Genomic DNA, 14,795 nt, shown 5'->3' with positions numbered 1-14,795 from the left:
AAAAAGACATTGAAAATTAACTGTACTAAAAATTCCTTCCACTTAAGACCATGACCAGCTGAAACAGTGAAAAAATTTCACTCTGTAATAATCATGGTTCCCTGCAACCCACATTAGATTCTATGTGGGATGCAGAACCAATTGGAAAAATTACATTTAATCTACAGAAATGAAATCCCCGTTATAATATGGATTTCTACAACCATAGCACAGAAGCAAAAATATGACAGCCAGGATTTGGGATTTGGTACAAGTTAAGCCACAAAAGTAACTAAGACAGTCTGAAACAAACCAAATAACACAATGTCCTCTTTCCTTTGCAATAAATAAAATAATATCATACTCAGGGAATGGCTGAGGACAACACCCACTGTGCACACCAACATATTCAATTCACTCTCGGGATTTAACTGAGTCTTCTGATAGGAAGGGCTCCTGTGTGAACATGGATTCAGAGATAAAAAGATATTTTCAAAGTTATGCCTATCCAACAAAAGTTGGAAAGTGAATAAAGCCAAGATTGTCAGGGCATTAATCATATAAGCTTTGCAATTTGGCACATTTTCACAATAGTACCCAGTGAATGTAGGGCAGTAACAGGTGACTGATATGCTACAGAAAACATATTTTTGAAGTTTTTCCGAAGAATCCAGGAAACACAGCTGAAACTAAATGTGGGCTCAGTCGAAACCCAGTGCTTCAAGATTACAATATACACGAACTGAACTGAACTGAAGGAAAGTAATTTCAGGAAACATAAACTGGAGTTCTCTTGGAAGTAAGGATATATATATATATATTTTAAAAAATCTTTTACAGTAAATCCTGAAAAATGATGAAAAAGGATGCAACTGCAAGTATCAACCAGGACCCCAAGGATTTGCACCAATTTGAGAAGAGTCATGTACGGGTTCAAGGGGACAACAACAACAACTTCGTGTGGCTCAATGGCCTGCTGCAAGTCTTTCAATTCGTTGACATGTGTGCCCCTATCTAACGCCATGCATCCAACCAGGAAAAGGGGACTTACAGTTTAGGTTTGACTCCAAGGCTTTTGTCGTTTCTGGCAACTTTCCCACATTGTAGAGACTTGAAGGCTAAGTTAAAATGCAGACTGAAAAATCCTTGGTCCTATTGGGATTCGATCCTGTGATCTCTTTGTTTCCAGGCACTTAAATGGCTCTCTGACAATCTTTCTTAAAATTTTAACTGCATTTTGAGCAGAAAATGTGCACATGGTAGGTGGGGAATGGGGTTGGGAATGGGGGTAGGGGGTGAATACACAGGATGTTCAGAAATTGCCCTAAAAAAATTCTAGGGCATGGACTATCCACTGTTGTGGCTAGTGCGAACAACAAGAATGTGGTGTCTAATCAGGTGTGCATTATTATATAACGTAGAACTGAACAGTATAGACCACTCTAAAAACATTTTCAAGGATGCAGCTACATCAGTATTGTAAGTGTGACCAATCTAATAAGATTCAAGCAATGTAAATGTACCAAATCATCATGTGTTTTTAGTTTATTGATACTTCAGGAATAATACTGGCCAAGTCCTTTACCGTGTGGCCTTGGTATTACTAGCTGCAGTACAAATAGATTATTAATCATACTGGCACCGTGTAAGCAACTGCTGAAATGAACAAATAAAAGAAAATCAGATAACATGAATGATCAACAACAAAACAAAACACAGCAAGACTGACAATTCAGTCCACCTATAATTAAATATTTGTCACATTGCTCAACAACAATTTAATATAATTGATACTAGAAGAATGTCATTTTGTCACTGAAAAGTCAACGTTCCATATACAAGACCTGAACTGATCTACATGTAGAGCCTCAGGTAGTCTGGTGCAGGATAACAACCAGTTCCACATGAACTGGTAACATATATGTCTTGTGCAAAGGATGGATGTTATGCTAAGCAGATGTTATAGTTCATCATGAATACCAATGATTTATGGTTGAACACGTAATGTACAAGGGCATAAGATCCACTAGGTATGATTTAAATGAAGCTAGTCTGCTTGGTATCAACTTAACAAAAATGTGACGACCTTGTTTTCAGAGTATTTTCCCAACTGAATTTCAAAGGTGTAAACTCAACATAATTTATGGACTAAGATGAAACAATTTATGAAACAACTTCTCACACAATTCCTCTGTAACATTAGCTGACCCCTTAGATCATGTACTCTGCACATGGGAGATGTCAGCACCGAATAATCTGGACGTTCCGTAAAGCCGAAGTACATAAACTAAATCTGACAAGTCACATTAAAATACTTTTTTTCTGGTACATATTATGACACTCTGAGACTTAAATTATATTTTTGTTTGCTGTTGTCATTCCATATTATTTCCCAGTGTTCCTGTATGACTCTCCTTATTTAGAATAACTTTGCGATACACATTCCTATATATTAGATAGAATGAACCCCAATGTGAATACTATTTACAGGCTCAGAATGAGTTGGTTTAACTTGTTCACATTTGAAAACTACTTGAAGTTGGAACAAAGCTGTTACAATTAAGCATGTTGGGTAAACTATTCTGACAAAGGTACCTGAAATACAGTAATATCCTGACTTATACTACCTGATTTTAAGCAAATCTGAAGTTCCACATTCTGTCTGTCTGAGTGCTGTGCAAATCTATTTGCCTACTCCGCCCATACAGTGTTCAGCTTATAACAGGTTCGGACGTTTTTCATGTGGAATTATTTCATACATGAAGCTTGTTTGATAGGTTCTGCATCTACATCTAGATACATACTATACAAGTGACCATATGCAGGAACATAAGCTTTTCAGTCTCTAGGAAATTTATTATCTTTAAACTCAGAATAGGTCCTTAAAATTCTACAGTAAACTGATGTTCAGGATATTGATGCGTAATTTTGCAGGTCCTTTCCTTTACCCTTCTTATATACAGGAGTCACTTGCGCTTTTTTTCAGTCTCTTGGGACTTTGTGCTGCAAGAGTGATTTGCAATAAATGCTAGCTAAGTAAGGAGCCAAAGCCAGAGTACTATTTGTAAAACCAGGTTGGGATTCCATCTGGACATGGCAGCTTATTTGCTTCCAACTCTTTCAGTTGTTTTTCTTTACTAGGGATCCTTATTACTACAATGTCCACACTGGACTCTGTGCAATGGTTGAATGACGAGCCTTCAGATAAATGTTCCACAACTTGTTAAATACGTTGGAGCTTCCTATGTTGGCTTTCAGCCAGTTCTCGTTCCCAAAATTAATTTGAGTGTGACAAATTTCTTGGAGAGCAGTAAATTCAGGAACTTTGTCATGAATACTTTGACTATTTATTCATAAAATTTTGACAGTCAACATGTCTTTACTATGAACATAGTCTCATGTATCTATATGCACATAAACTGTTGAGTGTTCATCAGAGTGTACCTCAATCGACCACCTAGCCTACAAATATACCATGTGCTAATAAACATATCTGGAAACCTGCAGCCAAGACCTTCACGAAGTTGACAAAGCATTTGGTTGAAACCTTCCATTCAAATCCAAACCAGACAACCCCCATCAATTCTGGGAACAATGCTGCAAACTGCAAGCTCTGTTTGCACCCCACAGACGAGGCCAGTAGCTTTCACCATCTTTGCCAGCTGCCTGTACGAACTGAGGATGGTCTCAGAGCCCATGGGACATACATCATGTGTCCCAATGTGAGCCACAACCTGCCAATGACTGCACCTTGCATGCTCTAGAGCCACAGGCAAGGCTGCCTCCAGATCTCAGATGTATGGCCCTATTAATCTATCGCCAAATGCACCTGCCCATAAATACAATGATTGAGAATCGGTGTTGAGTCCTCTTTCCTGAAGTACTTGGGGCTGCCCATACCTGCTGGTCATGGAAATTCACAAAACCATCTCTTGTGAATCCTGACTCAACTGAAAATAAAATGTAAACAGCAGATCTGTGGCACATGTCTGCAACAGCCATTGACAGAACCCCCATCTGCCATGATGATCCTGTGGCCTGAGGGTCTAAATGATCTGTAGATGATATGAGTACAGCAATTGTTCACATCTCCCCCCCCCCCCCCCCTCTCCATTCCGACAAGAGAGTGAGGCACACCTCCTGCTGTTGGTGCTGCTAATTTTTGCACACTGGTCCCTGGGGTTTCTTCCACCAAACATAGCACATGTTCCTGCATGCCAGGTGTGTGGACTGTGTGGGGCTTCCACTGTCAATCTTCTGAGGGGCAAGGATACTTGTGTTTGAACAGTCTGCCGAACAGCTTATCAGAGGGCACTCTGCGCTGTGGAAATTTTTCAGCATAGAGGACAGGCTACATCCATTTGCAAAACCAAAGCACAATATTATATCCATCATTTCACTTGTCAAGTAGTGGGCTTCCACTGCTAACAAGTGTTGGAAGAGAGAAAATGTAAATGTACTACACGATTTGTACGCACAGGCAGCGCAATAACACATAAGTTACTCAGCATTTGGAAGGAGGTAAAAAACCACAATACATACCCAGGGTTGACAGTACTGTACAATAAGGCACAGCAATATGACAAAAACTAACACAGCATACAATACAACTCTAATCACACAGCTGACTACAGACCACCTAATGGTAGGTAGAGTACTGTGAGTATGACGACGTAATACCCTGCCAACACATTTGACGGAGTGCCAATCAAATGCTCGTGATAATATCCACAACTAGGCATTGCGCAACCCTTCCTATAAACACATGTTTATTTCAGAAAGTACGCATTATGTTTATTGGACTTTTTTTTCTTGTTTTGATGAGTACTACTACCTCTCAAAGTATTTGACCCTTTTTTTAACATCCTATATACTACTAAGGTACAGGAAAAGCTAAATATATAATCTGCTGACCTGGAGATGTCCCAAACGACTACACCATACAAACAATGCAAAACTGAGTCATTTGCTTCAAGCAAGAAAAGAAAACCATTATCTTTGGAACATAAACTTAATATTATCAAAGACTATGATGCAAAAATTAAGTTTGATGTACTAGAATCAGCAGTCAGAACAATTACAAAAGGTAAAGAGAAAAGTCCTCAAAACTGAGAAAAATGCTAAAATTTTTGAATTCAAGTATCACTTGTAAATATCACGGCATTATTGCTCAGACGGAAACAATTTTACAATTATGGTGTGATAATCAAGTAAGAGTGAAAAACTGCCCTGTACATCAGAATACAGCGTGCTTTCAAGCTAAGCTGATTTTTGGAGACAAAGTAGTAGTATGGGAGGTGGCCAAGATGAAATGTTTAAAGCTAGCAACAGTTGGTTTAAGCTGTTCAAAACTCGTTATAATTGACACAGTAAGGGTAGAAAGTGGAGAAGTGGCATCTGTTGATATAGACACTGCATTGTTCTATCCAGAGAAACTCAAGGCACTTATAAAAAAGGGTAGCTATAACAGCTAAATAATATTCAACATAGATGAGCTTGGTCTTTTCCGGAAGAAGATGCCTAAAATAACTTATTATGCACAAGAGAAAACCTACCCATGTTTTAAAGACACCAAAAATCAATCGACAGTGATCGTTGCCGTGAATGCAGATGGTAACAGGAAATTAAAACCTCTCTTAGTTTACCACTCAGAAACTCCCAAGAGCATTAAAAAATAGATCTAAAGCTGGATTGCCATGATTTGGAAGTCAAATGCTGAAGTCTGGGTAACAGCTTCCCTTTTGAAGACTGGTCTGATCATCACTTCATACTTTAAGTCAAATGTTATTGCCAACTAAAGCAAATCTCATTTAAAGGGATGCTATTTATCGACAACGCACCAGGCCGTTCACCCATTACTCCAATTTCAATCCATGTGTGAAAGTTATATTTTTGCCACCGAAAACAAACCAGCTTGCTTCAACCAACTGCCTAAGGAGTCATTAAAACACTACACGAGACAATCATCTGGGCATCCACATTAAGCTATGGGACAAAACACTGAGCTCTCTCTTAGAGATTTCTGGAAGCAATTCAATATTTTAGATACTATGGGAATTAGTGGACAATCTAGGAACAAAGCTTTTTAAAAAAAAAAAAAAAAAAAAAAAAAAAAAAAAAAAAAAAAAAAAAAAAAAAAAAAAAAAAAAAAAACATCAATAGAATGCAGGAGGAATCCGCACCAAATCCTGATAAAACCATTCATGTAACTGAAGAAGTGGTCAATCTCGCCAAACAAATAAATTTAGAGGTAGATGGTGATTACATTCAAGAAGTACTGGATTCACACAATCGGGAATTGACAGTTGATGAGCTTACAGAAGTGCATGACCAAGAGCAAAACATCGAACAACCTGATTCTTTAGACCAATCTCAATCAGAAAATCAAACGACAGTTGCAAACTTCACAGAATTCCTCATTTCAAGTGCAAAAGGGTTACAAACTTCAGGAAAAAACAGACTCCAACAAATTCTGCTATAAAGGGGAATAAAAAATTTACTGGCTTGCTATGAGGAAATTTCAGGTGAGAAGGAAAAAAAAAAAAAAAAAAAATGACCAGTCAGATGACGTTAGATTTAAAGCCTCCTATGTCACAATAGGATATAAAACTTAGACTGGCAATGGCAAGGAAAGCGTTTCTGAAGAAGAGAAATTTGTTAACATCGAGTATAGATTTCAGTGTCAGGAAGTCGTTTTTTAAACTATTTCTATGGGGTGTAGCCATGAAACATGGATGACAAATAGTTTGCACAAGAAGAGAATAGAAGCTTTCAAAATGTGGTGCTACAGAAGAATGCCGAAGATTAGATGGGTAGATCACAGAACTAATGAAGAGGTATTGAATGGAATTAGGGAGAAGAGGAGATTGTGGCATAACTTGACTAGAAGAAGAGATCGGTTGGTAGGACATGTTCTGAGGCATCAAGGGATCACCACTTTAGTATTGGAGAGCAGCATGGAGGGTAAAAATCGTAGAGGGAGACCAAGAGATGAATACACTAAACAGATTCAGAAGGATGTAGGTTGCAGTAGGTACTGGGAGATGATGAAGCTTGCACAGTATAGAGTAGCATAGAGAGCTACATCAAACCATTCTCAGGACTGATAACAACAACAACAACAACAACAACAAATAACGACACAATAACTTTGGTTTACATTGTCGCAATGCATAATACTGTACTGTAATATAATGTGTTGTATTGCTGAACATTAATTAAGTTTCTTCTAATTATACTGTTTTATTTACTCTCTGGCCCCAATTACACATAATTTGTATGTATTTATAAGCAAAATTGGACCCCTACTTATGCAAATTTGACTTACATGGCTGTCACTCCGTCACATCTACTGCGTAAGTCCAGGGTATTATTCTACATTAAACAACTGCGTGCACTGACTCCTCTCACATTAGTTGTTTCCTCTGGCGGAAAGACTGAACTGCAACATGTTCATCCAGTTGACTGTTTATTTCATGTCAGTGGCAGGCCTAGATAATCCCTACAGAGGAAGCTGTTATGAGAACAGCCTGATATACTGCACTCTTCCCTCTTACCATCACATATATTAAGTGCTGTTTGAAAGTGACAGTGAAAATGAGCAAGTGCAGATACACTTTTAGGATTGGACATCCCATGTCAGGGCAAAGCAGATGCAGGAGGATTGGATCTATTGAGCATTGGTAATTTAAAGATACAATAAACAATGAAAAAAGGTGGCAAGAGATAGGAAGGAGAACCATATACACTCAGTGTGTATGTCGGCAGGGGAAGGGGGGGGGGGGCTAACAATAATACTTTGGAGACTGGCCACTTAGAATAATATCAGGCCTAGTAAACTGGCCATTTATGCCATTATTTAAAGTGTTACTTCACAGCAGCAGCTGTTATGTTTGCTATAGTTTCTTCCAAAGTAATTCTAGAAATTGAGAACAGAAGGCAGTATACCAAGGGAAAGGTAGTGATTCTCATGTGCATTAAGTCCAGTTCTGGAGCAACAGATCACTCACATGTTGAGAAAATCGCAGTCCAATCTATAATTGGGCATGGTCTTTCAAATGTGAAGCTACGGCTAGAGTTATACTTGAGATTTAACTACAAAGTATAACAGAGGCCGTCCTCGCATCAATTGAAGGTATAAGGTTGCAACCAGCTGCAGATAACCCACAGCAGAGCAAATAATGCCTGTTGCCTGGGTTCAGAGGTGCTACTGTCTTCTCTGCAACTATTAATACAGAAAGTGAAAAAAACTGGTACTGACTATAGTGTCTCAATGAAATTCGCAATCTGTAGTATTTACTGTTTCTGAAAAGGTCATGTAATTCTGTGATAAGCTATGCTGTCACTTCCTAGACTTATGCCACAGGGTTGAGAGTCACAGTGTTGCATGAATAGACTAGGAATGCATTAACATACCACTGGTGTCTACCAGTGTAGTTTACTGTGCGTGGAATACATACAAGATTTTATTTTTAGGACAGGTGACTCTCCATCCAGTCAGTATAAATGTTGTTACAGAGGCTCCAAAATACTCACATCGACCTCAATAAAACTCCCACACAGATGCAGATATCAGAATGTTAGTGATATATTGTAGGAGTTATTGGAAGGAAGTGACCGAAGTTGAAGGACAATTTAAAAGCAATGAGGTGCACACACTACTCTGCCTCAAGAGTTGGTTAAAACCAGAAATTGATAGTAGCGAGAATGTAGAGCAAATGTTTTTACCAAAAACAAGATTTCTCAGGATCGGTGAGGGTGTATTTTGGCAGTAGACAAGGGTCTTAAGTCAACTAGGGTAGAAACTGAGTCTGCAGATGAAATGGTTTGGGCACAAATAACAATCACATATGAGATAAAATTTGTAGTTACACCTTTCCTTTAGTAGCCAGATTCACCAGTAAAAGTAACAGATAATTTCACATGAAATCTGTTCCCTTCACATGTGTTTCTATGAATATTGCATAGAGCACTGGTTCAGCATCCTTCGCAAAATGGAAATATACAAGACAACTGAAAACTAACAGACTTAACCTCTGCAAGAACGCTCAAATAGAGTCTGTAACCAATTATCACTGTACAGTTGCATCAATACCAGATGACCAACATACAAATGACAAAATTATCAGAAAGTCTACATGTTCAGCAAAAGAATAAGAATGAGGTTACATAATTTCTTAGGCAGAAGCTAGAACATTTGATTCAAGCGGTGGCCATTAGCAGAACTGTGGCTCATGTTTAAATTAACAGTCCATCAGGCACTCAAAAATTATATACCTTACAACATAATTCAAAATTATGAAGATCGTCCTTAGTAACAACAGGAAAGATTTTTAAGAAACAGTGCCTACCACAGAAACTATAAACTTGAATCACATTCAGCTCCCAGAAGGGCAATATGTGAAGCCTGTAAGGATACTGTGATCAATATCCCTACCAGAGAGTGGATACAAGCAAGCACTAGCTGGTGAGTCTTGGCATCCAGAACATTCTGTGTTTATTGCCTTTTCCGCCACAAGCACAAAATGTACTTCTACTTAACAATGCCTACAACAGAAATACCACATGCAACCCACTGCACCAGTAATCCTACCATCATTGATGTGTTGTTATATGATGTCTCGTACCCCTATACTTTGTCTTTTATTCTAATTGATGATGGTTTCTGAAGTTTCACACATACAACACTTCTCCTGAATATGTCTGTAACAATCGCTGCTTATCTGTGGTTATGTCCCTATTGTTACCTTGCATAGTTCAGTACCGTCTCTTTCTGCGTCGTGGCGTAGTACACAAAGTGGAGGCTCTCAATGCTGTAATTTTAAGGGGTAGGGTTGTTTTGGGAGGAGAAGACCAGACAGCGGTGTCATTGGTCTCAAAAGATTAGGGAAGGCCGGGGAAGGAAGTCAGCCATGCCCTTTCAAAGGAACCATCCCGGCATTTGCTTTGAGCAATTTAGGGAAATCATGGGAAACCTAAATCGGGATGGCCGGATGCAGGATTGAACCATCATCCTCCTGAATGAGAGTCCAGTGTGTTAACCACTGCGCCAACTCGCTCGATTTAATTTTAACGGATCTGACAGTGATCATAGTAGTTGGCCACTGGACTGTGTGGTGGCAGACTTACTTCAGTTATACCCCCATAAAAAAAAAACTACTGCTTAGCTGTTAAGTTGGGACACAAATTCTTAGCGTTTTTCCTGTAAGTTTAATAAACACAACAGAAACATTATTCATCAATAATACACTCCTGGAAATTGAAATAAGAACACCGTGAATTCATTGTCCCAGGAATGGGAAACTTTACTGACACATTCCTGGGGTCAGATACATCACATGATCACACTGACAGAACCACAGGCACATAGACACAGGCAACAGAGCATGCACAATGTCGGCACTAGTACAGTGTATATCCACCTTTCGCAGCAATGCAGGCTGCTATTCTCCCATGGAGACGATCGTAGAGATGCTGGATGTAGTCCTGTGGAACGGCTTGCCATGCCATTTCCACCTGGCGCCTCAGTTGGACCAGCGTTCGTGCTGGACGTGCAGACCGCGTGAGACGACGCTTCATCCAGTCCCAAACATGCTCAATGGGGGACAGATCCGGAGATCTTCCTGACCAGGGTAGTTGACTTACACCTTCTAGAGCACGTTGGGTGGCACGGGATACATGCGGACGTGCATTGTCCTGTTGGAACAGCAAGTTCCCTTGCCGGTCTAGGAATGGTAGAACGATGGGTTCGATGACGGTTTGGATGTACCGTGCACTATTCAGTGTCCCCTCGACGATCACCAGTGGTGTACGGCCAGTGTAGGAGATCGCTCCCCACACCATGATGCCGGGTGTTGGCCCTGTGTGCCTCGGTCGTATGCAGTCCTGATTGTGGCGCTCACCTGCACAGCGCCAAACACGCATACGACCATCATTGGCACCAAGGCAGAAGCGACTCTCATCGCTGAAGACGACACGTCTCCATTCGTCCCTCCATTCACACCTGTCGCGACACCACTGGGGGCGGGCTGCACAATGTTGGGGCGTGAGCGGAAGACGGCCTAACGGTGTGCGGGACCGTAGCCCAGCTTCATGGAGACGGTTGCGAATGGTCCTCGCCGATACCCCAGGAGCAACAGTGTCCCTAATTTGCTGGGAAGTGGCGGTGCGGTCCCCTACGGCACTGCGTAGGATCCTACGGTCTTGGCGTGCATCCGTGCGCCGCTGCGGTCCGGTCTCAGGTCGACGGGCACGTGCACCTTCCGCCGACCACTGGCGACAACATCGATGTACTGTGGAGACCTCACGCCCCACGTGTTGAGCAATTCGGCGGTACGTCCACCCGGCCTCCCGCATGCCCACTATACGCCCTCGCTCAAAGTCCGTCAACTGCACATACGGTTCACGTCCACGCTGTCGCGGCATGCTACCAGTGTTAAAGACTGCGATGGAGCTCCGTATGCCACGGCAAACTGGCTGACACTGACGGCGGCGGTGCACAAATGCTGCGCAGCTAGCGCCATTCGACGGCCAACACGGCGGTTCCTGGTGTGTCCATTGTGCCGTGCGTGTGATCATTGCTTGTACAGCCCTCTCGCAGTGTCCGGAGCAAGTATGGTGGGTCTTACACACCGGTGTCAATGTGTTCTTTTTTCCATTTCCAGGAGTGTACATTCTCTTTCACTATTTGCAACAATCTGCCAACACTGTGGTAACTTTTAGATTCCGCAATTATAGAAATCACGTAGTTTTTAGGCGAAGGACTTGTCAAGCATTCAAAGTACACAACACCTTTGCTATTCCTCCAGATGCATAACATTATCTTTTGATGGTGCACACAGGTCTGCTGCTTTGTTTGGGCTCAACCACTCCTTTCTTTTCTTTATGTTAGCATAAAGACACTATTTCTCATCACCAGTAACAATACAGGATAAGAATAGTCGCTACTGTTCACAAGTCAATTAACGACAAGCAAGCAGAGATGCACATATGGCCTCACACTGATTTTGGCTTATAGCATGTGGTACCCGTACACCTGATTTTTGAGCCCTCGTCATTGCATGCAAATGTTGCTTGATGGGAGAATCATCACAGTCCATCACATTTATCAGTTCTGGTACCCTGATGTGCATCATTGTGGATAAGGCATTTAAACTATCTTCTTCAAATCCCGAAGGCCTTCTTGAACGTGGAGAGTCACTAATGTCAAAATGATCCTCCTCAAAATGAGGAAACTAATTTCTTGTTGTGCTCTGCCCATTTGCATTACCCCATACATAGTGCAAATGTTGGTGGCTTCTGTGGCTGCTGTAACTCTTCCATAGAACTCAAACAGAAGAACATACTGAAAATGTCCCAATTTCTCTAGTGTCCACAGCCCCACTCACTAATTCAAATGACAATATGTAAACTAGAATAGCAACACTGAACTACAAACAAAAGATGACAATCAATAAATAGACCCATTGCCACTGCAATAGCAACATGCAAAACAAAAATGCTATGAACTTGTGCACGAACCTAATATACTTGGTGGAACCACTGTAATAATTTACTTCAAAACTATGGATATGAATAAACTAATGTACTATCTCAGAAAGTGAGAATGAATGTAACAAGGCAAAAGTAGCAAAAGTCATGAAGAAAAATAATAAAAGAAGAATAAGTGGCCATGAGGAAAGTAGCTGTACATTCAGGAATTGCAGAAATGATAAGTAGTGCAAGAGTGTCTTATTTGGTGGATGAGACAGAGGGAGTGAAAGACAGTAGTATATTAATTTCACAACAGAGGCAGGAAGACTTAAAAATTAAAGGAAATAAGACAGATCAGGTAACTACAAAGACAAGTACGGGAATCCAAGGGTGTTTAGATACGCAAAAGCTTTTAGCAACAATAATGGGAAAGATGGAGGAGATCACATCCTACTTGCAGGGAATAGAAGAAAAGATACATGAAAACACAGCTGGAATGGAGAAAAAGATGGATGCAAATATTGGACACCTTCATAAGAAGATAAAGTAAATGCAGCTGAAATGAGACAAGTAAAAGCTCAGCAAGCAGAATTCATCACTTACTGGAATGAGAAGATCACAAGATATGAGGAATGGTGTCGCAAGCACAAACTAAGAACCCTGCAGGTGCATGTAGTTTTAACAGGTTGCACTGAGAAATACAGCCAGCTCAGCACACAGCTAATCTCTGTACAAGACAACGCAAAGAACAGAGCAAAACAGGTAACCGAAATTAGTGAAAGAAGTGAAGTGGAAATTGCCAAGGCCAAGATGGAATTAACAATTATTGATAGCACTGTGACGACTAACAATAAGAACTTGGGTAACTTCACAACAGATATTTTGCAAAAAGAAATGGGGAACCACAATATTGCAGTAAACAACATAATATTAACTCATTTGGAAGAAGTACTAGCTTTTGATAGGGACTGCAACAGATTTCGACCTGGAGAAAGATTACACTCAGTAACATTCTTACATCGGCTTGAAAGAACAATACTGAAGAAATGGGTAGACACTTAAAAGACAGATTTCACAGTGAGGTGGATGGAAGAAGGAGAGACTAACTGGGTAGATTCTCTAAATTTAAGCAGGATGGTGTATAATGAGTCTGAAAAAGCCTTCGTAGAAACATATTGGTCACAAGAAATGCAAGATTGGGTCAGGGACAAAAGAAGACTACGAGCAGCAATAACCAGACAGGTGGGTCACTAGTTGGCATGTTAGGAAAGTCACTAGAATTACATAAATATTTGGATATGCCATTGGAAGAGAAAACCTTGATAAAATGGATAATGAGCAGAGTACCAGCATTGTATGGATGTTCATCATACTGTCTTACGACTGAGAAAGAAGAGCAACCAAACTTGATTTTGGAACACACAGAAGAAAGGGAGTGACAGGAGGGTCATAACTGTAATATGAATAATAGAAACCCAAACAACAGAAATCATGAATACAGAGGTGAATGGCCATTGCCCTAGTGGCATGACAACGATCAGCAGCCTGAAGTGTGGAATGACGAATAGGGAAGGAGGAAGAGATGACTACACAAAGGGAAATTTCCATGGTCACGGTGGATACAATCACAACTTCATAGGCTTTCAGTCACACAAACAAGAGAAGAGGCAACTGGTGGAGGAAGGAACGGGAACCAGGAAAACAAAGATCGGTATAAGCTTGGCTCAACCTGAACCAAATACTAAGAGGTAAACTGTGCCATTACCAGTTATTTACCAGAAGACATACTGCAGAAATGAAATATAATCAGAGGAATAAAATTCAACAATTAGCCAGTAATATGCACGGTATAATGGCACAAAGCAGCCAGCATACAGATACAGTAATGAAAGAAAAGACAATACACTGACTAAGATAGATGACAACCTTATGGGTGGTAGTATAGTCCAGCCAGTTGAAGATGTGATAGTTAATGAAGAGATTAGGACTGATTCAGAAGAAGAAGAAGAAGAAGAAGAAGAAGTAGAAGAAATATCACAAAAAAAGATGATGGTACAGGAGTATCAGAAGAGAGGGCTTTAGAAGTATCAAGCACTTCTAATGCTGAGCCATTGAGTGGCTCTGGAACATCATTTGAAGTAATGGTAAATGTGTGATGGGTGCCAGGAGAAAGAAGCAAGGTGTCAACTCAACAACAGAATTTGCAGAATCAAAAGCACAAATAGTCACCATCAAAACAGAGATGAACAAGAGGAATTAATAGAGGAAAGAGAAATAGCAGAATGAGAATGCATGTCACCTATTATATACATAAAAATGGCAGGCATAAACGTACACATATTATG

At 40.4% G+C, this 14,795-nt stretch overlaps 1 protein-coding gene across 3 annotated transcripts in view; it reads right to left on the bottom strand.

Moving 5' to 3' along the window:
- The window catches only part of LOC126167993 (zinc finger protein 91-like), a 173,979-nt gene that overhangs the window by 60,733 nt on the left and 98,451 nt on the right, over positions 1 to 14,795 (bottom strand). The window lies entirely within an intron of this gene.

This window comes from Schistocerca cancellata, chromosome 1, assembly GCF_023864275.1.
Source record: "Schistocerca cancellata isolate TAMUIC-IGC-003103 chromosome 1, iqSchCanc2.1, whole genome shotgun sequence".
Taxonomy (NCBI): Eukaryota; Metazoa; Arthropoda; class Insecta; order Orthoptera; family Acrididae; genus Schistocerca; species Schistocerca cancellata.
The sequence above is the reverse complement of the archived record's forward strand: the minus strand, read 5'-3'. Positions and strand labels throughout refer to the sequence as shown.